General features: G+C 40.5%; 1 long non-coding RNA gene across 6 annotated transcripts in view; it reads right to left on the reverse strand.

Moving 5' to 3' along the window:
- Nucleotides 1-6,625: 6,625 nt before the first annotated feature.
- LOC101681947 overlaps nt 6,626-26,847 on the reverse strand; it is a 141,644-nt gene continuing 121,422 nt past the window's right edge. For 5 of the 6 annotated variants that reach the window (XR_006604265.1, XR_006604263.1, XR_001180035.2 and 2 more), the window contains one exon: nt 6,626-7,003. This is a non-coding gene — a long non-coding RNA (uncharacterized LOC101681947). Of the gene's footprint in view, nt 7,004-19,070; nt 19,189-21,395; nt 21,518-26,847 lie in introns of those variants that run through there. The other variant, XR_006604264.1, reaches the window with a different exon arrangement.

Here is a 26,847-nt window from a genome sequence, read left to right on the forward strand (position 1 = left end):
GAGCCGATCTCTATGTTAACCCTGCACATGCGCGCCTTCTGCCTCCTTCGTCTACCTACTGGATGAAATTAACTTCTTTGGTAAATTTAATTTCATATTTTGTGAGGATTAATAAGTTTCTACTTAACGAGGATGAATGCTTTGTGGAAAGGAGTACAGGTGACAAGAAGGTTGGATTTGGATCCCAAGACCTAAATTCCAGGACTGACTCTGATAATACCTGGGTAGGTCAATTGGGCGAGCTCCCCAAACAACTCTGAGTTTAATTAATCCCATTTTACAAGACTTGGAAACAAGACTTTCCCTTTCCCATCTCTCATCTGTATTCTGGGAATCAATGGGGGAGTCAGTAAGAAAATGGCACTGGCATAAAGGCAATGTATAAATTCAAGGTGATATGCCCCAATGGTCATCATTACCATCATCACCATCGTCACCACCACCACCACCACCACCACCACCATCATCTTCATGCCACGGATTGTCTTGATGCTTTTCATGTTGTACTGCTGCCACCTAATGGCAGAGCTGAATGAACGTGAAGCTTTCTTAAAGTTGTACAGTTGGGTTTTGCTTAAATTTGTATTCACCTGGACTGAAGTCAGAAAATGTGCAGGCTCAAAAAAGGAAAAAAAAAAAAAACTAAACAGAAATGATCACACTTGTTATACTTGGCAAGTGGAATTCAACCCCAACCTTGAATAAATGGGGCAGAAATAAGCCCCAGGTCTAGATTAAAGGGAAAGCCCACCAGGTGGTCTTATTCGTTTTTTATTAGTCCAAATGTGTTTTGCATGTTAGAAAGCATGCTCCTATTAACTTCCAGACATAAAGTGAAAACATTTAGGGCAAGCTGTGGACTGATTGTCAGAATTGGAGGGACCGTGGCATTTTGAGACTCTTGAGACAGAAAACTAGGTCTATTGGTGTGAGAAGTTGTTAGCAGCAACTGGTTGAAGCAGCTGTGCACATGGCCTGGCAGAACATCTTTTTGAGGAGGTTCAGACTCTACCCTCATTCCCAAAGGGGCAAGAATTTCTCCTCACACACTTTACGAAAAAACAAATGCTCTGACTCCTTTTTGGTCCCCTTCTCCAAACATTCTAGTTAAACATTCCATAGGGCAATAAAAAACTAATAACTAGCCAGTTGCACTTTTCATTTCCATGGTAACTTTCCTGTGGAGGTATTCCAACGTTCTTATGAAAACAGGGAACGCTGATCGAGCTACATCCAGGAAATGAGGCTATGGCTTTATTTCAGGTCGACAAGCAGAACTCTTCCTCTCCGCCGAAAGTCAACGAAGTTCCGGGTGCACAGACAACATGCCCCCACACTTGGATAGAAACATACCTCATTAAGATAGCTAAAAGAGATTGGTTTACTCAGGCTTCGCTCCAAAGGCATGAAAGCCCAAACCAGGTTGGTGAAAGAATTCCTCTGTCCTAGCGTAACTTAAGACTTCACGGAGATACCAGAAGATATTAGAGAATGACTGGTCTTCTTATCTTTAGAAACAAGAGCTTGGCATAATTTACTAAACCTTTAGTTAAGAATAAATTTTCAATATGATAGAAAGTGTTAGTAAAAAATGAACATTATAGTAAAAGAAAAGTAGAAGACAAAAATATAAATTGTTAAATTGGAAGAATCTACTCCCATTCATCATATTAAGCAAGAAATACATTTTCCAACTCTGTAAATGATTCAAAAGCAGCAGCTTCAACTTTTCCCAACATTCAGGGCATAATTCTGGTCTGTACAACCAATGGGTCAATAGTCCATACCCACCATCTTGGCTAGTCTGGAAAGGTATTGTTTTTCAAGGGAGTCTGGTAAAATTACAAGCACCGGAGGAAAATAAAGTATGTAATGCATTTATGATAAGCCTAGAAAAGTAACTCTAGGATGGACTCAAAATAGGGGTAAGAATAAGAATAGAAAAAATAATTACAATAAAAATGGAAATAAGATTAGGAACAAAAATAAGAATAAACATGAGAATGAGAATAAGGACATGAAGAGCCACATTTTAATTCATGCTATTTGCATTATGATACTAAGTTTTATTGTAAGCATAAAAATTTGTTAATCATTGATACATTTTATTTGTGTTCTATCTGTATCCTGGCATATTTAAGCATTTTTGAAAACTTCTGGAGATTTGTGCTTTTAATTGAATCACCAGGAGGTTTATGAAACAACTTTAACTTTGCAGTCAATATCTAAGCATTTAGGGAAATGTATTTTATTAAATCCGTAAGTTTTTATTCAACATGAATCTAATAGTATGTGACTATTTAGAAGAGTGTTTATTGTTTACTGGTAAAAAAAATTACTTGATAAATTCATAATATCAATAATTTGGACATTAAATAAACATCAAAGAGGTAATAAAAAGGATTTTCTGTGTATAAGAGTCATCTGGGTTTTGAGAATCTATTCATGGACAGTGACACAATATCCCTAATAGAAAGTGGATTTCGTAAATGATCAGCTTTTCTTCTCAAAGGGACTGATGGGAACTTTACTTATCCCAATACCTGAGAAACTGGTCCCCAGTTTCTGGTGACCCTCTCCTGAGAGTCCTTACCACCTTTGGGGAGATGTTATTTTCTCATTTCCAGGCTCTTGTGACTATTACTGTTTTGTAAGGTGTCCACAGTTTTGTATCTGTAATTCTAACTGGGTCCCTCTTTTACTTCCTCTATCTTACCAGTTTCAGTGTTTCCTACCATGGTGACTTCATGGGAAGGTTATGTCCCTAGTGTTACTTTGGTGTGAATTGGGGTTTATGTTAGCCAAAGACTCCTCGATTTCTTGTCAGAAGTTTCTACTCTAACTACCTTAAACAAAACAGACAAACAAAAAATATTGGCTCGTGTGCTCTGCACAGGCAAGGGTATCGCTGGGATGATCAGATCAGACACTCAAGTGTTGTTGGATCTCTTGTCTCTGCTTCTCTCTGAATGAACACTGACTTTATTTTCTCTTAATGTAAACAGGCGTCCTCCACACAGTTGCACATGTGCTGTCTGTGTCCATGGACTCACATTCTAACAGTTTGCTAACTAAAAGACAAGAGAGTTTTCCTCTCCCAGTTGGAGTTGGAAAGATCCCGTGGAAAGTTTGTTACTGGCCAGCCTATGATCATGTCCAGCCTATGGCTAGAGACGTTGAAGGACGATTATTGGCTCACTGTGACTCATATATTATTGCTTACTATCTAACAAATGAGGTCTGTTCAGAGGTTCGAGTGTGGTCACTGGGGAAACTGTCACGACCTGGAAATCTCATGAGAAACCCAATTTAGGGTGTGTCGAATCCTGGCAGTGCTGCAACAGGTTAAAGATCCCAACACTGATAACATCGGCTAATGGAGATGAAGACCCAAAATGTAAAAGTTAAGCACCTACAGTCTACATAAGGATATACAGACAGAAAACTAATCATAACCCAAATACCCATGATATCTCTTTCAGTTCAATCTAATAAATAAAATAATATATCTTTGAAGTATACTTATGTGGCTCATCTAAAATGCTTTTTTGTGTGTGAATGAACAAATTTCTATTTTTGAGCTGTAATTTGTGTAGGCAAGGCAGGCTCACAAGTGTTTGAAAGACTAAGAGGTTGGAACAAATTTGTTGAGCTTCTGCCACTGCCAAGGCCTTTAGATGAATTGCAATGAATTAGATTAAGTCCCCTGGCTGTATCTGTTTCTCCCGTGTCATCATAAAACCTGAAATTACGCTTAAATGTAATCATATAAAGATAAAACTTAAGTTGCATTAAGTCTTCAGGCTCCTTTTTGGATGGAGACTGAGAAAGACAATTAAAAGAAAATATAAAGATATCTGGATGCAAATTAAAATTCTGAGTGAGTGCTAAGAAGCCCCACAAGCACCAAAGAAGCAAGTACAAAGTCTTAGTTAACCACTTGATTGGAAACTAAGTGGACGCCTTGCAGATGTTTTTACATAAGAGAACTGCAAGTCTTAGTGAAGCTAAAACAAAAACTTCGCCCTTTTTATATAAGAGAACGTTGTGACTGGTGCCCCTCGGTAAATTAGGAGCTTTGATATGTGCTTCTTGCCCTCTGAATTGTTTTTCCAACAGGAGGAATAGATTTTCACTAAGCCTGCTATATTTTACTCAATCTCTGCTTTTGATCAAGGTCACACATTTTTAAAAACACTGGCTAGGACTCCTTGATGCCTTGTCATTCTAAGCCCAACTCGGACACTGGAGGAGAAATGTTAGTTGTAAAAGTCAGCACTGACTTCTAGAAGTCCATGCCTAAAGCTAAACATTCAGCCTCACAAAGACTCAAACGCCTTTTTACTTTATTCTTGTAAGCGCCCTCATCTTCCCCACTGGAAGTCATAGGAAAGGGGACAATAAAAGATGAATTTCCATGAAAACAATAATTATTGAGGGCCATCATTTGGTGCCTGGACCAGACCCCTGCCAAGAATTTGCTTGGAGTCCGGGAAGAAGGGCTCAGGTAAAAACCACATAGCAGATGATCTAAGAAGGATATTTCCATCTAGTTTTCTAAAGCCAGGTGGAGAGGCACAAAGTTAGACACCACTGTGTGAGACTCCCATTACCTTAGCCTCTTGCCTCAGACTCCAGAGCCCACAAGAGTAGATGCGTTGGGTACTGGGCAGCTGCCAATACTGACAGCAGCAAAATGCACAGCCACTACTACAGAAACCCCTCTGTTTAAGATCTCTGCTGTTGTCTCCCCCACCACCGCGACTCATTTCCCTCCTATTGATGGAGCATACCCTATGCCGCAGCCACTGCTCTTGTCAACGGGAACACAGCTATGAACAAACTACAGGTATGCTCCCTGCCCCCATGGCATTCATGTCCTGGCGGGGAGCACCAGGAAATAAACATCAAAACCGAGAAATTAGATTACTGCAGATCATTCCTATGATGGAAAGGAAACTGCTTTGTTCTTCGAAATGGAGGTGAGGGGATGGGCTACTTTCGACTGGGATGGTGATGGAAAGCCTTTCTCGTGGATGACTAAGCCAAACCCTGAACAATGAGAAAGAGCCAGCCCTTTAAGGACCACATGGATGAGCTCTGTAGGCAGAGGGAACACGGGACAAAGGCAGAGACACTGAGAAGGGGAGAGGTCCAGCGGCTGAAGCTTCCTGGAGATGCTGGGGGCGGGGGTTGCAGTGTGTAGAGCAAGGAGGGGAGGACAGAGAGGTGGGTGGAAGAGAGAACATGCAGGGCCCCAGGGAGGCTGCTTCATTACCACCTACATCCTTTCATTATTATACATATAACAATATATTATAAAAGTTAATTTACTCTTCTCTCTCTTTGAGTAGATGGTGAGTTCCTTAAGTACACCATATCTTATTCATGATAATAATTATAGCTCCCATTTATTGAGGAATAGCAGGCACTAGGCTAGCTACTTTGCATACATTATCTCCAATCTTCACAACAACCCTGCAAGGTAAGTATTATTAGCATAATTTTAACAGATGAAAAAAACCCAGCTAAGTGATTTGCCCAAGGCCAAACAGCTAGCATGGGGCAAAGCAGGCATTTAAATCTCCCTCTTGTCTGGCTCTGAAATCCGGGGTCTTCTTAGTATCTAGCCCACATTGTCTTCACGTCCATGTGCTTATTCATCTTTGTAGCCCTGGATCCTGGCACGTTGCCTGGCACATTCGGAAGACTCAGATAATCCAGAAACGTCTGCGGCACTGAAGGGGAGTGAACTGAACGTAAGCCCGCAGAAGGGGAGGCCGCAGGGCTGGGGAGACGTTACGGGATGGTGCATCTTGGTAAAGGTAGTCTTCTGTCTCGGGACAAATGGGAAAAATGATAGGAAGTGGCAGAGAGGAGACTGCACTTAATAAAACTAAATGAAAGCGAGGGGGTTTCCTGAAAGTGAAATGTATGACACACGGGCACAGCTGCATATCGTGTTCAGAAAAAAATTAATGGGATTTTAAACAGAAAGGCTGCTCAATGTGCTTGCAAAATGGAGATACAGAAGAATGCGCCCCGATGATGAGAACAGAGCAGGGAGAGAGGGGGATGGCACCATTGTAATTGCCTGTAATTCTCACCCCCTCCTCCTCCTGACTTTAATTAGGACACTTGCGAGACACACACATTTGTAAGAGTGACAGAGCTAATTGAAGAAAACCACATGTCTCATCAACAACCAAATCAGGAATAATAATCAAAGCAGCAGAAGCAAAATTGGAAGGCATGGAGCTGTCAAAAGCGGGAGGAACTCAAATACAATGAGGCATGTAATTTAGAAAAAGCGAGAGGGTTCTATGGAAGCATTAAAAATGGGACATGAAATAAAACAGTTAACTTGACTCAAACTGAAACTTTCACTCCCCCAATCTGGTCACAATTAAATCTGGTCAAAATTCATCTAGTCCTTTCAGCCTGTGTTCTGGGGATGGCTGCATTATTCCGTTTCACGGGCTAGCATGGTCCAGGTGAGTGGAAGCACCCACTCTCTCCCTGAGCTACTCACCACTACACTCCGCTCTCCTGTGCTGTCCTGAGGGCAGATGGAAAATGACAGGTCTGTTCAGCCTTGATTTTTAACACTGCTTACACTCAGAGGTCATTATTAAGTCATTCCTCCATCTTTTATTTGCAAACCTATGGTAAAAGTTGAATTAGCAAGTTCAGTCGAGGAGGAAGCCTCCTCACTCATCCCATTTCTTAGCTGGCTGGACATCTGTTGCTTGCCTCCCCGGTATCCATACTCCCCTTTCTCGGCAGTTCGGCCCCTGGGGTTCCATCAGCAGGCATGATTCAGTACATGAGGGCAGTTCAGGGTGGGCAAGTGACCCAAGCCAGCCGATCAGAATCTCAACACATTCCTGATCCTGCTGGGACAATGATGCCTGCTCTTCCTCACGATCTGACTCTTCCAACTGTTCGAACAATTGCAGAGGAGGACACTTCTCCCATACGGTCTTAGGTTCTCCAGCCGAGTCTACAAAATAAACCAAAAGCAGACAGATGAACAGAAGAAAAGGCACACACCTTTATTTGATATTAAAAATGTTGCACTGTGCAAGGGGACTTCATAGAAAGAAGAGAAAATTCCCGAAGAAACAGCTAGGCTCAGAGGCTTTTATACCATTTGGATGAAAAAAAAGACAGATTTAAAGAGCAGTAGCAGGACAAAGGAGAGGGACTTCGAAGCTTCTGGGGGCAGAAAATCGTACAAAGGCAAATATAAGAGAAAACTAATGGTAGATAAGGGCTAACTAGTGGGATTTGTTTGTGTGGACTCCTTCTTGGTGCCATGTCATTGTCAGGGATGAGGTTGGTATCCTCGTCCTGGCACAGGGAAGACAGAGGGAGGCAGAGACACCTTCATGAGGGGAATTTATGATCTGCTTGGGGGCAGATAGAAAGAGCGCAGAAAGGTCACCCTGCATCAGCTCTTCTTCTTATTTGTCTTCAGCTCAAAATAATCCATATGCCAGAGTAGCATATTTTGGGGTGGCATATTCTGCTTCCCTATGAAATCTTACCACCATGTGGAGATTGAGAATGAACTAATTGTATCTCAAGCAAAAGTGGGGAGGCCATCTTTGTTGCATTGTATGAACCCTGGATCAGCCATTCCTGAAGTCCGATCTATCCCTGAATTTCTCAGTTTTATACACATATAAAACCAGGTGCCTATTGGTTTTCATTGCTTGCAGACAAGAAGTCTAAACCTAATTTATTTGTGTACTAGTAAACATGGCAATAAGAGTGATGGAAATAACAGCTGGTACTATCAAGTGCCCTTGAGGTGCCAGACGTGGGGTCCTCAGTTCTCCCAATACATCCAGTATATATCCTTATTCACATTTTACCAGCACAGAAATTGATGTTAGAGAGTTTATGTAATTCTCTAGGGTAAGCGATGACATTAAGACCCAGGATTTTCTTTGGAAGTAAATATTTTCAAAATCCATTGCAATGGCAATAAAAGAAGTGAGCAGGTCATAATGTCAATTCTAAAGTTCTTGTGTTATTCAATGAAAAAATAGAGAAAAGCAGCCTGCCTTTCTTTTTGCTTTTTCTCAGGATACTTCTACATATCCCTGATAAATTCCATCAGGCTTTTCATCATACCTCTTTCCTCACACATATCACAGATTTGCTGATGTTTTCCTTAAGCACAGTTCCACACAAGAGAAGCACACTGCAGAAATTGGAATGTTTGTCACCACTCACGTTCACAACCACCCAAATGGATGTGTATAAGCAAAAGTCACACTCCCAGAGACAGAGCTGCTGAATTTAGAAGCTGCTCAGTAGAAGGAGAGAATTAACCACTGCAGTATATACGAGTTCCCTGGAACTAACCACACAGACATAGCAGAGTGCTATTGTCTAGTTCAGGTACAATATTCTGTCACGTTCCAATTCCATTACTAGAGTCAGAAGTTACCAGGTGGCAGGGCGCCTGGGTGGCTCAGTAGGTTAAAGCTTCTGCCTTCAGCTTGGGTCATGATCCCAGCATCCTAGGATCCTGAGATGGAGCCGTCATGGGGCTCTCTGCTCAGCAGGGAGCCTGCTTCCTCCTCTCTCTCTCTGCCTGCCTCTCTGCCTACTTGTGATCTCTTCCTGTCAAATAAATAAAATCTAAAACAAACAAACAAACAAACAAACAAACAAACTTCCCTGGTAAGGGAAGTTCCTGACTTCCCTTACCACTATATGGCTGTTATCTGTAGATTGCTACTTATACTTCCTTCCAAATCCATCCCACTTTCTTTTCATTTTGTTCCTCGGTGCAGGTGCATCAGCCCTTCTCACATCCAGCCCGCCACTTCTCAAATGTGTGGCGCCAAGGAGGTCAGTCAGCACGTGAGCTAGAACAGCGAGCACGGACCTTATTTTCCTCTTTGCAGTTCTGACCAAAATGTTTGAGTTGATGTAGGAATAACAGATACTTGAAGTCATATAAGAAAATGAACAAGGATATCTTCATGGAGTTTGAGAACATTTTCACATATGCAGCACCAATGGGACATACACTGAAAAGCGTTTGACTTCCATGAACGGTAAGTGAGGAAAATAAATAGGGGAAATCCCAGAACTAACAACATTCCTGATGTGGAAGTTGCTAGAAGGAGACATGGGAACCCATGAAAAAGATGAGGAAAGCTCATGTGGCATTTCTTAAGCCACCATAGCTCAGTATCATTTAGGGTAACTGTAAGGTAGGCTTTACCCAGTTTACTGCCAACAGAAGCATGGAAGCATCATCAGTCTTGCCCTGATGTGGCACGCTCCGCACCAGGAAGGAAACAGAAACATGGAAGTCCTCCTATGTAAGGGAAACTGTGCAGAGAGAAAGTCCCCTCCTTCTTCCTTCGTACCGATGGATCACCAAACTGGTAGCCAACCCTACAGCTTAAAAACAAAAAAGATCTTCACAACATTCTAGTGGAAAATAAATAGTACATCTTAAAAGAAAATGCCAGATCTGAGATAAAACTCTAGTCATTCTATGAATATAAGTATATATATATATATATATATATATATATATATATATATTATATATCAAATAAAAAGATTCTGTAAAATAAAGAAAAGGGAACATGCATTCAAGATAGAGACAAAATGTGTGTTTGAAGAAGCATAAATAAGAATTAACATTTACTTTTTGCTTACAATAAAATAAAATGACATTCTACAAAACAAAAGAAAAAGGGATGAATATCCTCAATAGAAATGAAAACAGAGCTGAATGAGGGGCAGCAGGTAGTAAAATGAGAGCCAAGTGGGATACAATAGAATATTGGTAAATTAAAAATTATAGCAGAATTGAAAGTGGATTCGAAGTAGTAAGTTGACGTTAAGGGAAATAAAATCAGTAAAACAGAAGACAAACGTATTCCTCCAAATCCAAAGAAAAGAACAAAGAAATAAAAATGACAAGAAAGATGATGATAGCTTTGGGCACAGAATAGAGATGCAACTAGGAATTTCCCAGAGAAGAAAACAAATGCACTGAAAGAGAATCAAAAATCAAAGATACATTGGGAGAAAACTGTCCTGAGATAAAATATCTGAATCTGTAGATTTAAAAAGAAAAACCATTAGTATATGGCGTTGAGTTTAAGTAATTGCTATAAATATGGTTACAAAATATAAAGTTAATGTCGTAAAGATTTAAAAGGATATATAATTAATATTTTAATTTAATTCTATGAAACTAAGAAGTGTTGCCACAAATCGAGGTTCAGATTCAGCAACAATTCTGTGGCAGTCTCAAAATGAGTTCCAGCCACTCCTCTTTCCCAACCACAACCCAACCATAGTCTACCTCCTCTGAGAAAAATACCAACCCAGGGTGATCATGGAAAGGGGACTTATGCCTGAGGTTCTGATGCGAGTCCCAGAGGTTAGCTCAGATACAAAACATTTTCCCTCTGAGGTCAAGGGAATCATGCAAACCTGAAGTCAAGAGCCCTGGAACTGAAGAAATCCACAGAATCCAAAGAGGAAAGGGGGTTCCATCTCCTGTGCATGGTCTTGGGAGAACCTGCTGATTTCCCTGTTGTATTAAGGCACCACACAGGTAGACTTGGTTCCTCCTTGACTCTGAGACTTGGAACCATAGCAACCAAAGTTATCAGAGAGCAAAGAAGCTTCTCCTGGCATTCATCAGAAGACTGACAGCTTGCTATTTCCTAAATCCTTGACCCACAGGGAAGAGGCAGGTGCTGCTGTGCCATGCATCACTCGGGGGCTTGTCACCTCTCAAAGTACTCATTAGCTTTACCCATGCACCAAGGATAAATAGAGCACAGGCAAAGGAAATTAACAATGTACCCAAGGGAACCCCACAATTCAAAAGTGGAAGAAAACAAAGAAATTTCCAATTGTACCTTTAAGAGAGATAAAATGACTGGAGGATAGAGCTAAATTTTTAAGAAAAATTCAGTGAAATAGTATTTAAATAAATCAATTTTAGCACAATAAAAATATTCTGCAACTAGAAAACATGGCTTCCCTATTTATAAAGTGAATATATTGAAGAGAGGAAAGGATCGTCATTGCTGGAAACTAAATTAGTGACCTAGAAAAGCAATTGGAAGAAATATCCCACGACCTAGAGGAAAAATACTTAGAGATGGAAGTAATGAAGGAAAAATAAGATTCTTAAAAGATGGACATGTAATGGGAGTTTCGAAAAGAGAGAGAGGAATAGCTAGAGGACAGCCAAAAATAGCAAAGGAAAACAATGTCCCTGGTTAGAACACTTGAGTCTGCAGATTAAAAGGGCTGAGTTCCAGAGTGATGAGGAAGGGAAAGGGGGAAAGGAAGAAAAAGAAATGGACTTCAAGGGAGGGAGGGAGGAAGGGAAGGAGGAAAAGGAAGGAAAAGAATAAAACAGTTAAGGGTTGACTTTAGTTACCCCAAATCCATACGGTGAAATTCTAACCTCCAGCACTCAGAATGGGACAATATTTGGAGATAATATCTTTAAAGAGGGAATTAGGTTAAATGGCATCATTAGCATGGCCCCTAAACCATTATAACTGGTGTCCTTGTGAGAAGAGGAGATGAGGATAGAGGCACACATGGAGAAAAACACATCAAGACACGGGGAGAAGACAGCAATCTACAAGCCAAGGAGGGAAGCATCACACGAAATCAGAGCTGCTGACACCTTATACTGTACTTGTAGCCTCCGGGATTATGGGAAAATAAATGTCTATTACGTCTGCCACCCATTCTGTGGTACTTTAGGCCAGCCCTAGAAAATTAATACAAAAACTAACACTAGGGGCGCCTGGGTGGCTCCGTGGGTTAAAGCCTCTGCCTTCAGCTCAGGTCATGATCCCAGGGTCCTGGGATGGAGCCCCACATCGGGCTCTCTGCTCAGCAGGGAGCCAGCCTCCCCCTCTTTCTCTGCCTGCCTCTCTGCCTACTTGTGATCTCTGTCTGTCAAATAAATAAATAAAATCTTTAAAAAAAATTAACACTAAATTTTTCATCTGTAATTTTAGATGCTAAAAAACAGGAGAATGATATCAACTGGTTAATGAGAGAAAAGGATTACAACAAAAGAATCTTATATCCAGAGAGTGGAAAGGAGTATATTTATAGATATATCAAGGATTTGGAAAGCACATCACCCACAGAACCCAACTGAGGAAAATACTTAGGAAAGGACTCTAATCAAATAAATGAACAGAACAGATGGCAAGATAAGGACGAAGACAAGGAGAGAAGACAGCAGGAGGCAATAAACTTGAATGGCTATAATGATAGAATCATTAGGAATTTGTAATATTAGAATTCTTGAACTAGCTGAAACCCTCAATAGTGTGGAACTGAAAATAATAAAATATCTCAGCAAAACTTTTGACGCGGGAGGGAGCAGATCACAATCAACATTTTTATGGCACACTCACACGCATGGCATAGGCTCTGCTCTAGACCCTTTGATTAAATCCTCACAACAACCCTCTGAGGAAAATGATATTATTATCCCCACTTTATATATGGGAACACTGAGGCAAAGATGCCCAAGCTGACACAGCTAGTCAATCACTCTAGAGTCTGCTTTTTTCACTGCTGGGCCATGATGCAGTAAAGACAGAATTAAAGGCACTCTAGTGGGTGTGTAGATTGAAAGGGAGTAGGGAGGTCACAGTGATCTAAAACATTTAATTTATTATACTAATCACACACATACAACTTACTATACAAACGGGGACAGTGTTAGATTAAAGGGGCACAAATCCTAATTATGCCAGGAAAGTAAGAACAAATCAGGATTAGCACCAGCAATCAGGATATATCATCACCCTGTTACCTTTAATAATCGGTAGCAGTACCTAACCTTGGTTGAGGGGTATGGTTAATATCTTTATTTCATATAATAGTAGAGAAATACAGGGATACCTTGGAGATACTGCAGGTTTGGTTCCAGACCCTGCAATAGAGCAACTATGATAAGAAAGCAAGTCAAATGAATTTCAGGGGTTCCCAGTGCCTACAAAGTGACGTTTACGCTGTATTGTAGTCTATCAAGTGTGCAATAGCATTATGTCTAAAAAACAATATTTGTATCTTAATTTAAAAATAAAATTAAAAAAATTAATAAAAATGCTAACCATCATTGGAGATTTCAGTGAGTCATAACCAATGGTCGCAGATCACCATACAAATATAATAATGAAAAAAGTTGGAAATATTGTGAGAACTGCCAAAATGTGACACAGAGACACACAGTGGGCAAATTCTGTTGGAAAATGGTGCCTACTGACTTGCTCCACGCAGGGCTACCACAGAACTTCAACTTGTAGAAGTATCTGCAAAATGCAATAAAGAGAAGCACAATAAAATGAGGTAAGCCTATATCTATTCAATTAGGTGTATCAGGAATAACAAGATTGCATTTGGTAGAAGACAAAAGTACCAAGAAACTTCTAAAACTAACACGAGTAAAAAAGGAAACACACAAAACTTGATCAAAGGCACAAAAATTAAAAATGAGAAAAAAGAAGAAACAAAGTAAGATGGAAAAGAACAAAGCTAAGGATTTCAATTCTTAAATTAAATGTAAGCCACATACATTTTCTTATCAAAAGACACTGTAAGATTAGGTAAAGAACAGTGAACAAAATACATAAAACAAAGCAGAAAACAGAAATTTTAAATAAAGGTATAGCACTCACAGAGAAAGAAAAATTGATAAAATGATCTCTGTCAAGATTAAAAGCTTCTGCTCAACAAGACATCATTGAGAAAATTTTTTAAAATTTATATATTATTTTAGAGAGTCAGAGGAGGGGCAGAGGCAGAGAAGCAGACTCCCCCGCAGAGACCAACATGGGTCTTGATCCCACCACCATGAGATCATGATCTGAGCCAAAAGTCAAGAGTCCTTTGCTTCACCAACTGCATCACTTAGGCACTCCAACATCACTGAGAAATTAATAAGCAAGCCACAAAGTGGGAGAGAATACTGACAAAGGGCTAATATCTAGAATCATAAATAATTCCTACAATTCAATAAAGACAAAAGTACAGTTTTAATCATGAGAAAAGAATAGGCCTTCCACAAAGGAAGATATCAAATTGTCAATAAGCTCATGAGAAAGTTCTCTTCATAATTAGTCACTAGGAAAAGCTGAAGGAAGTCCACAAAGAGATACTGCCACACACCGATTAGAATGGCTAAGATCAAAAAGACTGACATAGTCCAATGTCAGTAAGGATACATTGGGGGTGGGGAGGATGGTAAAATCACTGTGAGAATCATTCCAGAAGTTTCCCATAAAGTTCAACACACACCTACTCTATGAAGAAGCATTTCCATTTCCACTCTTGGGTATTTACCCAAGAAAGAAAATGAAAGCGTATGTCCAAAAAAAAAAAAAAAAAAAAAAAAGACTTGGACATGAATGTTCACAGGAATTTCATTTATGATAGCCAAAAGCTGGTAACACACCAAATGTCCATCAATAGAGAATTGACAAATCGTGAGTGAGTCACACATGGGATGCTACGTGGGAAAGGAAAGCAATGAATTACTAATTTACTGACACGGGCTACATGGATGAAGCTTCTTTCTGAGAAAGAAACCAGACACATGTTCTAGTTAAGTTCTACAAACAAAACTATCTGTGATTAAAGAAATGAGAACATCGGCTGTCTTTGGAATAAGGGGTAGGGACTGACGGGAAGGGAGCACAAGGTATCTTCCTGAGATGAGGTTCTGCACTTGGTAAGAGCATGGGCACTTGCTAAGCACTTTGAACCATGTACCTACGATCTGTGTGCATTGCACTGTACGTGAATGTTCAAGTTCTGTGAAACTGTACCTTATAAAGTCATAGGCAAAGGGTTCTTAGGAAAAGAAAACAAAGCAGAAGTGGTAATCACTGACATTCAAGGAAGCAAGTTTGAAAGTACTAAACAGAAAACAATTGTACAAAAGTGACTGGGCCTGTTACAGAGCAGAATACAGAGGGTTGAAGGTTGCAGCAGTGAGAGAGAGAAGAGTATGTGACTCACCTTCCCCGGAAGGCAGGAGTTTCATCATTACATTCCTAGGGAAAATATTTTTTGGCTCCATGCATCTTCAGAGAAACTACTAATTGAATGAAACATACTGTTTTCTTATTTATGAAGAAAAGCAACTTAAGTCCAGAAAACAAAGAAGTATCAAGACAGTGTAAAACCACAGGAAGCATGAAATAAGGTGTTTGCACTAAGATTTAGCAGTGGGGATAGGGAATGTATATGAGTTTTGTTTGGTTTTTTGGTTTGGTTTTTTAAAGATTTTACTTATTTATTTGACAGAGAGAGATCACAAGTAGGCAGAGAGGCAGGCAGAGAGAGAAGGGGAAGCAGGCTCCCCACTGAGCAGAGAGCCCGATGCGGGACTCGATCCCAGGACCCTGAGATCATGCCTGAGCGGAGGCAGAGGCATAACCCACTGAGCCATCTAGGTGTCCCGGTACATGGGGTTTTTGATGTGGGGGAAAAAGAGAGGATAGAGGATCAAACTGTCAAACTCTTGTCTAATTGATAAAAAGGGAACAAAGAATCAAGACAAATAAAGAAGGATCTAAAAGATAATGCTTCTCTGTAGAGCTACATGTCAGCTCCATCTTCTCCACTGTTTTGGGGGAGGGGAGCGGATAGCCAGACCCAGAGACAGGGGTGGGGAAAGAGACTGGCTAGCGAGCCAGGGTAGCAACCTCTGCCCAGACCAGGTCACTGTGAGAGGGAGAGGGAGGAATGGAGACGAGCAAGGAGCTGGGTTTACTCCAAGGTCTCAGGTCTGCCTAGGAGGCAATGCTATTCAGCCCCACCACCTTATTAGCAGCAGGGAGTAATTGAGAAGGGGAAGAGGCTTCAGGGAATAGAGAAGAAGCCTAATAGCCTTGTAATCAGATCATCTCAACTCAGTTCTCAATTTTGCTTGAAGAATTACAAATTTCCACATTAGAAATATGCATATTTTAAAATTAAGAAGTCTATACTATTATTCCAAATTGGCTTCTACTCTTCAAAGCCATAAGTAGGCCAACAGTCCTTGTTATTTTAAGTCTAAGCATCAAATTATTACCAAACCCAAATGCTGAATAATTAATTCATATAATTAATACATAATGGAAGACATTCCTGGTTGATCAAAGCTATTAAAAGTCTGGCAAAACATACATTGTTCATATATAGATATGATTTTGTTTTGTACCCAGGGTACATACTATAGAAATGGAAAGGACAGTTTAATGATATAAAATATTTTCCACTATCCTCCACCTGTGGGTCTGGTTCTGAGACACAGCTGACAGCAGTGCAGTCTGTCACTCGGTTTCCTGTTTCAAATCACCTTAAAGGTTTTTATAACTACATGTGTAGCAAACTGTTCATCACAGGACTGATCTATTTTCTGCCCCATTGCCTCTAACTGATGAACTGAATATTTTTAATGAAGCAAATTTCTTTGAAACACAAACTATGAATAAATAAAAATGTTATCCAAGAAAAAAAGTTGGGGGAAAAAAAAAAATACAGTCTGACTTATAGGCCTTCAAGCCATTGTGCTAGGCCAAGATCCAGAATATAATTTGATTCTTAAAATAAGTAATGGGTCAAGGTTATGGTCACCAACTCCAGGCACTACCTCTGAAATACAGATTTTTAAATCTGGCAATGATGGGAAGAAGGTGGCCAAGAGGCTTAATTTTGAGATTTAAAGATGGGATAGGGGATAGGTAAGGATGATTGCTATTCTGGGTTGGCATTACGAATATAGAGAGCTAGCCTAGAAAATAAAAGCTTTATTTCATAAAGAAATTTTGCCAAAGGGGCTTTTGAAGATAACATTCATTAGAATTCCAACTAATAGAGAATGAAAGGAGAGACTATGTGAAAAAGCAAAAGAGAAATCAAACACCATCAACTAAATTTCCATAAATATAACCTATAAGGGATTATATTTTTTGTTCCCTAGAATACCAAAACCACCACACTCAGCCATCAAATAGAGATCTATCCTTGTTTGACTTGAGGTTTGCTATAACTATTAATCTTGGACAGTTGAATAACCCCACCCCATAAGGGCCCAAGATATGAGGGGAGATAAATAAGCAATTACTAAGAACTCACCAGCTCAGTGCATTCACTTCATGATGAAGAGAATCTGCCTGAGGGCAAGAAGTAAAGACGTCCCCATCCAACAAAAAGGACACAAAAAAAAATACAGATAAACTGGATGTGATTATTGGATGCATTTATTATTTGGCAAGAACTCTCAAATTTAATGTTCTTGCCCACATGTGAATATAGACTATCCATTCAAAGCACAGCTACTTCCCAGTTTCATCCCAAATGGAAGTCCTGGGATCCTAGAACTTGCAACTGATTCAAAACCAACATAAGCCGGGCGCGGTGGCGCGCGCCTGTAGTCCCAGCTACTCGGGAGGCTGAGGCAGGAGGATCGCTTGAGCCCAGGAGTTCTGGGCTGTAGTGCGCTATGCCGATCGGGTGTCCGCACTAAGTTCGGCATCAATATGGTGACCTCCCGGGAGCGGGGGACCACCAGGTTGCCTAAGGAGGGGTGAACCGGCCCAGGTCGGAAACGGAGCAGGTCAAAACCAACATAAAAGCAGGAAGACCCTTGTTAAAACTTATTACCAACACTTTGGTGTCTGGATTATTTCCAAATACTAAGATGATAGCTGAAGGTTGATTTTATGTTGGTTTGTTTGTTTTTATATTCGAAAATCCAGATTAGTAACCTACAAAGGGTAACCATATCCCGGTTCCAGACTAGACATTCTAAATATGGCTTAGGTAGGAACATTAAAATCTCAATGCAGTATTTCACTGTTGTCTCAACTCTTTCAAATATAACAAAAAAAAAAAAAAAAAGAAAGAAAGAAAGAAAGAAAGAAAAAAAAGAAAAAGAAAAAAGAAAGACGGAAAAAGAAAAAGGAAAAGAATACAAAAGAAGTTGCCAGTTACCATCTTCTTCATTTTCAAAAAGATATACATTCATCCTGAGAGGTTTCCACGCCCTATTCTACAAGCTCAACATCTTTGATATCTCTGGAATTCTGTGTCAAAAGGCGAAATGAATACAGAAATTGCATAATCTGACTAGAATGTAAATTCCAAGAAGGCAGGGAACATTTCTGTATTTCACACTAATTTCCCAAACCTCATGCATATCAAATGCTCAATAAATTTTTGTGAATCGCATGAATAATCAACTAAAGGAAGTATGAAATCCAAATGGACCAAAGAAGAAGGTTTTCAGGTTATCACTTAGACCTCTGTCTAACTGACAAACCTTCAGTAGGTCAAAGGGAATGCTGCAACATTGGTCAATCATGAAGCATAGTCGGGAAGAAATCTACTCTAGAGAGCTCTGAACACTAGTGCTGCGAAAGCTCCTCTGATTCTCATTAAAGTCACCCTGAATATATAGAAATAAATACCCACAAAATCCTGGTACTGGGCAAACAACAAGATAACCTTTTCATGAGAGCCCCCCTGGACATTGGCAGAGATGCTTTGGATTGCAAGAATAGACTACCAAACCAAGAATGGCTCAAGCAATAAAGACATTTCACTTTCTCACATGATGGAAAGTCTGGAGTTAGGTGGTCTAGGCTTGGGAGAAGTGTTTAGCAGCACTGTCAAGGACCTAGGTTCTTTTCTGTCCTTCTAAAGTCTCTCCTCAGCATATTGGTTCTTCATCTCTAGTCTTTTAGTCTCATGCTTTCAAGATGGCTGCCATAGCTCTAATCATAAAACCCTTTCACACCACTTGATGGCAGAAAAAGAGAACCGGGGCGCCTGGGTGGCTCAGTGGGTTAAGCCGCTGCCTTCGGCTCGGGTCATGATCTCAGGGTCCTGGGATCGAGTCCCGCATCGGGCTCTCTGCTCAGCGGAGAGCCTGCTTCCCTCTCTCTCTCTGCCTGCCTCTCCATCTACTTGTGATTTCTCTCTGTCAAATAAATAAATAAAATCTTAAAAAAAAAAAAAAAAAAAAAGAAAAAGAGAACCGGCCTCACCACCGTCTCTTGTCTTACCTGAGAGCAAAATCTTTCCCACATCGCCACAAGAGATTTTCTTCTGTGCATCATTGCCTGGATTCTGTTTTCCTGTTCACCCCTAAAGCAAGCACTAGCAAAGGGAATTAGATTATGCTTCCTGCCTTACACAAAATATGATTTATCTTCTGAGGTCGTGAAGTTGTCTAGTTTTCATGGGGGAAAAAAAGTGAAGCTTTATAAATAAAGAAGGATGGGGTGAGGATCAAGTTTAGATGAGCCACTAAGAGTAACTGCTTTGATCCTGAATTACTTTTAGAACCTTGGGTGGCCTCTATGTAAACCTTGGCTCCTTTCCTCCGTGAAAGATTTCCATCTCGGGGGCGCCTGGCTGGCTCAGTCAGTGGAGCATGAGACTCTTGATCTCAGGGTTGTAAGTTCAAGCCCCACATCAGGTAAAGAGATTACTTAAAAATAAAATCTTAAAAAAAAAAAAAAAAAAAAAAACATTTCCATCTCTCTCATTCTCACCTTGGTCCTTGAGTTAGGCTGAGTGAGCCTCAGGCTTTTATCATTACCAAATAGCCTAACCTATATTTTAGGGAAAGGGAAAGGAGCTATGTTTTTTAATACATGTATTTATTTTCAATGCACATTTACATATATGGTGGAGGTACCCATACACAGATATGGGGGATGTCTATGTATCTATACACACACATAAAAGTTTACATTGACATCTATCTTTAAAGCTGAGCTTAGAAAATTATGGTGAACCTTCTAACAGAAAAGGTTTCTCTTGTTATATACTTACTCAAATATGTGATGGACGGTGTGATGGCTTCAGTCTATTTGCCCAGGGATTTCCCATCTATCAGAAAATAATTACAATTTCATTTAAATAAATGCTAACTACCCCAAAGCTAACAAAGGGTAGAATTAAATTTGATTTTGACATCCTCTCTTTCAGTTTGCAAAGAGCTGTTTCCACCGATGTCCACCGCCTTGGAGGCTCTCATTTGCTCCGAAAGTCATTAGACTACAGCTATCAGCTAATGAGGCAGTCAGTGTTTGGAAGCAGCCTGAACTACTTTAGCATGTCCAAGTTAAAATAAGGCAAATTAGTAGTGAAATCAAATTGGTTTAAACTGTGAAGTGAGTGTGAAAACTATTCCCTTGAAAAGTAGTATTGGGTCAAATTGCTACACTGGGACATTGAGAATGATTTCAACTTGCAAGAGAAAAAATTGTTACTTTTAATGAATTTCATTTTTTAGAAGGCAGTATATCTTAATTATCCTAGAAGTCCAAAAATTTTATTCACGGAACAAAAATGATGCCCTGAGAGGTAACAGTACATGGTTTCCCCATCAAAGAGACAAAATGTATTAACACTGGGACACACTGATGGATATTAATAATTGCACTGGAAGAGCAGGTGTAAAATCGGGTAAATGTATGGTCGCTCTTAGCATCTGACCCCTTTAGGAAGGGTGCAAAAACATGATGACAGAAGAGAACTTCTACCCCTAATACTCTCAAAAATCGAGAAATTGACTTCTTTGGCACACTTTGAAGGGAGGGAAAGAATGAGGTATTACTAAAGTTACATGGTACTTGCTACAATGTAAGTGTCACATGAGTTACACGGTACTGAGGACGGGGAAACTAAGCTCCCTGCACTTTCTCCTTCCTCACCTACACACAAAACATTCAGTTCTTCTCTTAAGCAAATGGTGGACTTATGTTAACAGATATGCAATATATATATATATATATATATATATATATATATATATATACATATATACATATATGTATGTATATATATTATATGTATTATGTGTGTGTGTATATATATATAATCATATATATAATATATATATATATTATATATATATATTATCAAACTTCAGGGTTGCCTGGGAGGCTCAGTCAGTTAAGCATCTATCTTTGACTCAGGTCATGGTTCCAGGACCTGGAATCAAGCCCCGCATCAGACTCCACGGAGTCAGCTTCTCCCTCCGTTCGGGTCCCCCTCCCCTCCACCCTTCTGCCCTGCTCCTGCTCTCTCTCCTCTCTGTCTCACAAATAAATAAATAAATAAAATCTTAAAAATATATATTCAACTTATTTGAATTTTCAATAAGTTCATGAACTTAATATGTTATTATATATTAATAAGTTATATTATATAGTAATATATACCTGTCTCAAACTTGTGTCCCTTTAGCTAAACCTGGCCCAGAAATGTGTTTTGTCTCACTTCAGAGGTCACTCTTTTCTTAAAAGTGGAATTACTTGCCAATACAGAAAGAAAGATTGGAGTATTTCACTTACACATTTACATTTCCAGCTTGTACACCACATCTAGAGCTGGCTAGTTGCTACCCCTTGTCTTGTCTTGATTGTCTTAGCTTGAGATGGGGTGTTGTGAGCCATGGGTTTCCTGGAGGTACTCACTGAGAAAGTAAGAAAGAAAGAAACTGGCAGAAGGAAAAGTGGCCCATAAGGCATTTGTTTCTGAGGCCTCGGGGCAATCCTATGCAGGATCTCTGGAGTGGAAACAGACCTTTAGGATTGCTGCACCCTGAGGCACAGGAGTCAACCAACTTGTGCTCCCTCATCTGCCAGAATTTGGCCACAAGCCTCCCAGGGACAGCGCATAACCTTGGATGAGGTACTTCCCTGTGGCTGAGGGCAATGCTCAAAGAATGCCGCTGTCAACCATTAAAAGTCAACATTTCCAGGGCGCACTGTCCTTGAGGATGAGGATCTGGGTAGAGCACTACAACATCCGTTATACCCGCCTGAAACTAGCTTGCCCTCTCCAGTTCCCCGAGCCTTCGCGTGTCCCATGCCACTCGTTTCCTGGTACCTTCGGCATTGGTATTTGCAACCCCCTCTCTAAAGGGATCCACCACAGCTTCCATTCTCTGCACATACTTCCATGAGCTCCCCTCACTCCAGCTCTAGAAATGGAAGGTCTCCAAACCACCTCCCACTCACCTGCTTTGCCGTTCCTCAAGTTTAGGTGTTTTCATTCTGACTTTCTTACGCTGTCTCTAAACCTCGATTTTCAGTGTCACTTAGATCTTTGGATGGTCCACGTGATACAGTTGCTATTCCTGTTAACTGACCCTCTGGCTTCATACACCAAGACTGCGATTAAGGCGGCCAGGTGTTTTAGGACCAAATCATAGTTTTCACCTATCTTCCTCTCCCACCTGAGAGGGAAAGAAAATAAACGTTCCTCAAGTAGCTCAAAGCATATTTCTCCAATATTCTAGGTGTTTGTTCCAGAATGAGTGACTTAGAGCATAGATGAACTACAAACCTGGACTATATTTATTATCTATTGCTATGCAACAAATTACTCCAAAAATCAACAGCATAAAACAGCAAACATATTACCTCACAGTTTCTGTTGATCAGAAATTTCATCATGGCTTCCCTGGGCACTTCTGCTTGTAGGCCTCTCACAAGGCTGCCACCAACGTGTCAACCAGGGCTGCCTTCTCATGTGAAGGTTCACATTCTCTCTCTTCTGAGAGAGAAGCTGCTGGTGAGCTCACTCAGGCAATTACTGTTAAAACGCAGTTCCTCACAAGTGGTTAAGCTGAGGGCCCCATTTTTTTCTCTGGCTATTGACCAGAGGCTTGCCTCAGCTCCCGGCCAGAGCACAGCTCACAACATGGCGACTGACTTCCACCACGTGGAACAAGGAAGAATGAGCCAGACAGTGCTAGCGAGACAGGAGTTAGGAACTTTTTGCAACCCAATCTTGGAAGTGACATCCTAATACTTTTGTCTTATTATATTCATTAAAAACAAGGAGAAGGGATTATGCAAGGACATGACTATGGGGATATGAGGCACATTGGAGGTTATCTCAAAAACTGTCCACCACCTGGACCTTAACAAGAAGTGCACAGTCTAGTTAGAGCGATAAAAACAGGCTATGTATTGGTGTTGATATATGTTATATATAACATAACATGTATATGTTAATGATAAAACTAGATGAAAATACAAGTTTCGTTGATGAGGCATTTATAGATGAATGCCAAGTGAGACGTCATGGCAATTGGTACCATCCGAGTGGTTCAGATGAACCACGTGCTGGAAGCTGGGATAGTTGGAAAAGCTGCACGCTCATGATGTGCCTGGATATGAGCCATCAGAGTGGGTGATTACAGTCATGGGGTCCCATAACTAGAAAGTTAGCCATCAAGTACCCTTTAATAACATTAGGGAAGATGAGACATGAACTGTGACACAGACATAAGGTATATGGTTAAATGCCAGAAGTTAGTTTAGATATGCCTCTGATTGCAACCCCCTCTTCTTGACATAAAGCCTATTAAGACTCCTTTAGAGTCCCCCCCCCCCCAATAAGCAAAGGACTGAGGAGTAATGCAAAGAGAAAATGTTATGATAGGGAGAGGATCAAGAAAATGGAATGAGAGTGATTTTCGAGGGCCTTGATTTTATGCACAAAGCATGGTAGCTTCAGAGTGGGGACTCTACAGATTTATCTCCAAAACGGCATAACCAGTCCTGAACCTGCCATAACTTAAAATCAGAATAATAAACATTGAGAGCTTGCTATGCATCAGACACTTAAGTGCTTTCTATCTCATTTCAAAAGTGAACCAACACTTTAATTTCTCTTTCTTCCCATCCAAGCAAAAGGATCTTTCTTCCCTTAATCATTAAATGCAAGCTCAAGAATCCAGACTCCAGGCACTCACACCTCAGTATTTTCTGAAGTCACACCTAAGGTACTTTCATTATGAACCTTATTACAGACTTCTAAATGAAAGGTCTTTTTCCTATAAAAGACATTTCAGGCATCAGTGGGCACACAGGAGCCATATTTCCCTTTTGGAGAATCAAGGGAGTGGTATTTCATTCCCTGAAATGAAACCGTATGAGGAGTTGCCTACTCATCAGGCTGGCCTTGGACTTGACCCATGTAATGGGTATTTGGTTAATAAATAGGGCCTTTCAGTCATATACACACTGACCTCCTGATCCAACCCAAAGGGGCCACTGTTTTCCATTCACTAATGAGGTAGACGTTGGCGTCTTCCTGCGCCAGTTGCAAGTGTGTGATATTTTGTTTCTCTTTAAATCCCTAAAATCTGAGAGAACAAAGTTGTCAGAAACTCCTGCTGCTAAGTATCGAAGACAATCTCAGCCATTAGAGAAAAAATTTGTTTTTTCTCTTCCCAGGGAAGCTGGTGAGGATAGTGTAACAAGCCAGCTAGAGGTCTGGCGCGGGCTGCAGCCGCCACCAGCCTCCTGCCCATGGCTTTCCCTGTCAAACGTGCAGGCTTGCAGCAGGGGCTGACATCAGCTCTCAAAAGCCCCCACTTCTCCTCTCTAGGGAAGAGGGACCCACTCGTCCGGGTCCCCACCAGGAGTGTCCACGGTGCAGCTTTTGTCTTTGAAAGAAGCTTTTCCTAGAAGAGGTTGGAAAGAAAGCCAAAAAGTCTACTTTTTATCAATAGTTATCTCTGAGGCTTTACATTTACACGTATCACCACCTTTAACAATCTTTTATGAACAAAGGATTATTATGTTGAATACTTGTTGTTGAAGCTTTTTGTTTTATCACATTCCTGTTTAAGGCTGTGTAGGTAGCGGACAGAAGTCAGAGTAGCATCTTTAAAATAAGAAACCTGTCCAACCACACACCGTCTCTCTTATGGGCACTCCCAGTGGCACGAAACTTCCATGGATAAGAGCTTCTATGCTTCTTTTAAGTTCTTAAAACCCTGCAAGAGTTGAGGAATTAAGGCCTGGTCTATGCTTTGGCCAGAGCAATGGTCATGATATGCCTGCTTAACTCACAAAATGCTCTTTTAATTGGATTGTGCATTTCCAACTTGGAAAATTTAAAGATCGCTAACTCCAGTCTACATAGAATGCGAAGAAGGAAATCACGCATTGGGTCTTGTGGGGTGGATCACACCATTTTGCCATCTAACATTTTGGATTAATTCCTTTCTGTGGGTTCTCATATCTCCCTGCCAAAATGGTTCTAGAACCTAGACATACACATTCACACCCATAAACTTACACACATGCATCAACGCCGTCATTAATCAGCAAGACTCTTCACCTTGGCTTGTCTAACATTTTCTGGGCTTCCACCCAAGAAAAAAAAAAATCTTACTCCACTTATAACAGCAGGACTTCTTCACACCTCTGCAAAAGCTAAACATCACACAGTTTATGGTATGAGCCTTAAAAAAAAAAAAAAAAAAAAAAAACCTTTGTGTTTTTCTGACTAAAGGGAAAGAAAGGTCGATATAAATATTGAGAAGGAAGAAATTGGTTCTGGCAGCCAAGCAAAGTGAGAAAAAGGAGTTAGCATTTGCTTAGTACCTACTGAGTGCTGAGCTTTATTTTTGTGTCCTCATTTCAAGAGAATTTTTCATTTTGGGTTTTTTCAGTTTTGTTTTATTTTGCTTTGTTTTTGTGTACTATGCTCTGCCTCTGAACACTCAAAGGCCCTTTTCTTAGAGCAATATGGACCTACATGTCCACTCAAACTAATGTTTCTGCCTCAATTGTCTCATTCGGTGGGAAGAATGAATTCAAAATGTTAGTGCAGAATTTATCAGGCTAGGAGATTTGTAACCACATTTTAACCAGAAGGAAAAAGGGAACTGGCAGTATCTTCTCTTCTGTTAATCATAAGGTAATGAGGTCTTCTTTCAGCAGAAGTTCTCATTTCTGGTTCTGTTCTAGCATAAATTAGATTTCTAACATGGGAAACTAGGCCACAGACTAAAAAACATGAACCTGTGAGAAGACTGGATCTCTATAATAGTCTGTTTCAATTCCTCATTTATCAAGAAAGACACAATTCGGAGTGCCTGGGTAGCTCAATGGGTTAAGCCTCTGCCTTCGGCTCAGGTCATGATCCCAGGGTCCTGGGATCAAGCCTCGAATTGGGCTCTCTGCTCAGCGGGGAGCCTGCTTCCCTCCTCTCTCTGCCTGCCTCTCTGTCTACTTGTGATCTCTCTCTCTGTCAAATAAATAAATAAAATATTTTTTAAAAAAGAAAGAAAGAAAAACACAACTCAAAGCAATTATTTGTAATCCAAAGAAGGAATCTAAGAGACACTGTAATACAGAGTAAGACTCTTTTTCTAATTTCTGTATTTATCAAACATAACATGAGGCACCTGGGTGGCTCAAATGGTTAAGCCTCTGCCTTCAGCACAGGCCATGATCCCAGGGTCCAGGGATGGAGTCCCACATTGGGCTCCCTGCTCAGTGGGGAGCCTACATCTCCCTCTCCTTCTGCCGCTCCCGCTGCTTGTGGTCTCTCTCTTTACCTAAATAAGTAAAATCTTAAAAGTAATAGTAATAATATAGTGTCAGACACTGCTTGAAGCATGTCAAAAATAGTATTTTGTGCCTCATCTTATAGATGAGGAAACTGAGGCAGAGATTAAGTAAACTGTCCAATGTGTCACAGCTGCTCGGTGTCTGAGGTGGGATTAGAACCAGGCACTGAGGATAAAGAATCCACACTCTCAATCACTGTGTGATCTGGCCTCTGTTCTAAGATGATTCTAAGATCAAGAGCTGATTGATTAAAAGCCTTTTGTATAATGAGAACAAAGCTCTAGATGTATATAGCTCTGTGTATTTAAACATGAGGCCATGGATTGAAACAGAGACCCGCAGGCCAGGACAACTAGCCAGGACAACCAGTCGGGTGCATGAGAAAGAATCCTGGCAGTCCTGAAAACAAAGACCAAGTAAGTGT

The sequence above is a fragment of the Mustela putorius genome, unplaced genomic scaffold (assembly GCF_011764305.1).
Source record: "Mustela putorius furo isolate JIRA1106 unplaced genomic scaffold, ASM1176430v1.1 tig00000129_pilon_pilon_pilon, whole genome shotgun sequence".
Classification (NCBI taxonomy): Eukaryota; Metazoa; Chordata; class Mammalia; order Carnivora; family Mustelidae; genus Mustela; species Mustela putorius.